A 4,435-nucleotide genomic window follows, 5' to 3' on the forward strand; every position below is an offset into this window, starting at 1 on the left:
TTCTTTCCCATTCTTGTTTTATGTAGAGCTTCAGTCGTTCAACAGTCTGGGGTCTCTGCTGTCGTATTTTACGCTTCATAATGTGCCACACATTTTTGATGGGAGACAGTTATGGACTGCAGGAAAGTACCCACACTCGTTTTTTTTTTTTACAAAGCCACACTGTTGTAACACTTGTCTTGCTGAAATAAGCAAGGGCGTCCATGATAACGTTGCTTGGATGACAACATATGTTGCTCCAAAACCTGTACGGACCTTTCAGCATTAATGGTGCCTTCACAGATGTGTAAGTTACCCATGCCTTGGGCACTAATGCACCCCCATACCATCACAGATGCTGGCTTTTGAACTTTGCGCCTATAACAATCCAAATGGTTATTTTCCTCTTTGTTCTGGAGGACACCACATCTTCTGTTTCCAAATATAACTTGAAATGTGGACTCGTTAGACCACAGGACACCTTTCCACTTTGCATCAGTCCATCTTAGGTGAGCTCGGGCCCAGCCAAGGCGGCGGCGTTTCAGGATATTGTTGATAAATGGGTTTGGCTTTGCATAGTAGAGTTTTAACTTGCACTTACAGATGTAGCGACCAACTGTAGTTACTGACAGTGGTTTTCTGAAGTGTTCCTGAGCCCGTGTGGTGATATCCTTTACACACTGTCGGTTTTTGGTGCAGTACCGCCTGAGGGATTAAAAGTCTGTAATATCATCGCTTACTTCCAGTGATTTCTCCAGATTCTCTGAACTTTTTGGATGATTTTACGGACCGTAGATGGTAAAATTCCTAAATTCCTAGCAATAGCTTGTTGAGAAATGTTGCTCTAAAACTGTTCGACAATTTGCTTACAAAGTGGTGACCCCTCACCCCATCCTTGTTTGTGAATTACTTAGCATTTTAATGGAAGCTGTTTTTATACCCAATCATGGCACCCAACTGTTCCCAATTATCCTGCACACCTGTGGGAAGTTCCATATAAGTGTTTGATGAGCATTCCTCAATTTTCTCAATATTTATTGCCACCTTTCCCAACTTTTTTGTCACGTGTTGCTGGCATCAAATTCTAAAGTTAATGATTATTTGCAAAAAAATTATAAGTTTGAACATCAAATATGTTGTCTTTGTAGCACATTCAACTGAATATGGGTTGAAAATAATTTGCAAATAATTGTATTCTGTTTATATTTACATCTAACACAATTTCCCAACTCATATGGAAACGGGGTTTGTAATGTATCAGAAAAAAAAAAGTTTTTAGAGTAAACTTACAAAACTAGCAGGGGATGAAATCATCATTTATCTAACCATGTGCTTTGGCTTAATTGTGAATAAGTGTGTATTAATATTGATACTACTTTTAATTGGGAGCAAAGTGTGCCCTAACACAGGCATTTTGCTGCTAGATTTTATAGACAAACGTTCTTCATAGTGCTCTTCTATTTGCCAATGTTTTCTGTGATGTTGACAGAAATTATTATATTAAATATTGTGTAAATGCAAGTTTTGTACGAGTTTTAATGAGAACAAGTACACGTTCTACTGGCAATAATATTTGTATGAAATATTATAATTTTTTTTTTTTTTTTTCCAAGACTGCGCTGCTGTAGTGGCTGCTGTAGGCAGGAGCTCTGTGCTCTTGTATCATCCTTTTGTGTTTCCCTCTTGTTTTCATGTGTTATTATATTTTTTTGCATTTTGGTCCGGGACCCTTTGGGACTGTGTGACAAGGGGTGGCACTTTCGTGACCTCTGTGGTGCTTTTTTTGTGGACTTCTGGATCTGCCTCCCGGGAGCCTTTTGGCCATGGAGACCAGCTGCTGGGTGTCTGCTACACCAGAGTCTGTTTGGAGGGACTGGAGGAGATGCGGATGAGGGGACAGGGCTGCGGAGCTAGCACTGAGCGCTGGGACGGAGAAGCTCCGTGGTGTCTTGACTGGGTGAGCAGGTGTCGGACACCTCAGTCACCTTGGACGTATCCTCGCTCATCCATGCGGACTGGACACTGGCCGAGAGTGGAGTCCGCTGTGTTGGTTGCTTTGTTGGATCTGCTTCTGTCTCTGGCCATGCTCCCTCCACCCCAGCGGACGATGGCGTGGAACACCGTAGAGGCCACCACAGTGGATATGTTTCTTTTACTTTTTATTCATAGCTGTATGTAGAAGTGTCTGGTTGCATCTGCTGCTTTAATGTCTTTAATGTCCTCTGTGTTCTTTGATGTTTGATGTTTCCCTCTTACACACATGTAAGAGGGATGTGTACTATGGCTATGAGTTGTTCTTTTCCCTTGGCCTCAGTCTGCACCCCCACTCCAGGGCCTAGGCTAAGACGGATTTTTTATTTTTTTTTATTTTATTTTAATCTTATATATTTCCCCCCAACCCCCCACCCCCCACCCCATTTGTTTACCTGTATGTCATCTTTTTTGTAAGGGGCGCTGGAAGCCGGCAGACCCGCCAGCGATCCTGTTCTGTCTCCCTGTAATGTTTGTCTGATCTTGAATGGGATTGTGCTGAAAATTGTAATTTTCCTGAAGGAACTCTCCTGACGGAATAAATAAAGTACTATCTAATCTAATCTATTTGCAATGGACACATTATTGTTGCTTCTTTTTTTTTTTTAGCTGTTTTGTGTTTGTATAAATGTTTTTGTGTTCTGTTTCAAAGATTATCGTATCAAATGAGTAAAATAAAAACATGTGTACATACTATTTTTACTTATTTTTATAGATTATAATTACCAAACTTTCAATGGAAATCACTTAGATTATAGAGTCGCATCTAAGGGTATGAACTGCCTAATGGTGAATTAATATGCTTTAGGTTACAAACATTTGCTTGCATTACTTTATAGTTAGAGATTAATTTTCCTTTTTTTATCCAAGCATTAGAAGGTAGAAAGCGAGTGTGAAGGAGTGGACAATATTTATTGAATTAAAGAAGCTAATCAACTAACTTGGTGTAGCAGTTGGAGCGTAGCACTGCTAGTCTGCACCATACTGAAGCAGAATGAGTCTAACGCCAGCCAAGGACTTAAAAACACTATCTAAATCAGTGGTGTCAAATGTTAGGCCAGCGGACAGGTTTCATCCGGCCAGCGTGATGAGTTTGCAAAGTATAAAAATGAGGCGAAATTTTTTAAATGAAAGAAACAGCTGTTCTAAATGTGTCCACTCGATGTCACAATAGCAAATCTTTGTATCTTTGTGGAAAATTCTACATATGTAAAAAATAATAAACCACATGATGTTAGTGCACCAGTTGAGGAAAATGAGCAAACTACATAAATAACATCCTGTAATTAGATTTTGACATTGAAAATTAACACAATGAGTTGACTGATGGACATTATGACATTTTTCCAGAAAGTATAAATAACGACAAATAAAGGTAGAATACTTTTAACCGCAACATGCAAGTGTAAGAAAACCACAACAACAATATGATTTGTACATTATCAAAATGTGCTTCTTCTACTTATAAACAAAAAAAAACAATCTGAAGTTGTCTTTATTTTTAAGTTATCATGCCGTGATTTTTGTTGTTGTTGTTCCTCTCAGAACAGATCATTAACGAAAACTGAGGTACCACTGTCATTGTGTTTCATTACTGTGACAATCAGTGAAGTGAAACTTACAAAAACCCACGACTCCGATTCTTGGGGTGATTATTCAAATCCGAATCCATTTTCGATTTAACGTGATTTTTTGCATTGTCTTAATTGGTATCCATCCATCCATTTCCTACCGCTTATTCACTTTGGGGTCGTGGGGAGCGCTGGTGCCTATCTCAGCTACAATCGGGCGGAAGGCGCGGTACACCCTGGACAAGTCACCACCTCCTTGCAGGGCCAACACAGATAGACAGACAACATTCACACTCACATTCACACACTAGGGCCAATTTAGTGTTGCCAATCAACTTATCCCCAGGTGCATGTCTTTGGAAGGGGGAGGAAGCCGGAGTACCCAGAGGGAACCCACGCAGTCACGGGGAGAACATGCAAACTCCACACAGAAAGCAGGCATGTGATTTTTCCGTCTAAAGTCGGAATTCCGTCTTTTTTAATCTCGGGGGGGGGAAGTGTCGACCAATCAACTACGGCGTAATATAATATTACGCCGTAGTTGATTGGTCGATATGTTCCTTGTGACCAATCAGGACATCTGTAATGAATGATGACATTACTACCGCCATTTTCCAAATGTAAACGATGTCAATTCTCGAGAGAAAGGACGCTTCACGAGTAAAAGAAATTGATAAACATGTTAAAAATAAGTTCCGATGGGACTGGATGGAAAGGGAAATCACTGATACCGTTGGGAAGAAGGAAGTTACGACTTTGTCCGGCGATTTTATTCGGAAAATCGATCGTCCCGGAAAAGGTTTGTGCACATGGTGCCATGATAATATTGACTATGATCACGAGGTTTCAAGGCT

The sequence above is a fragment of the Nerophis ophidion genome, linkage group LG04, assembly GCF_033978795.1.
Source record: "Nerophis ophidion isolate RoL-2023_Sa linkage group LG04, RoL_Noph_v1.0, whole genome shotgun sequence".
NCBI lineage: Eukaryota > Metazoa > Chordata > Actinopteri > Syngnathiformes > Syngnathidae > Nerophis > Nerophis ophidion.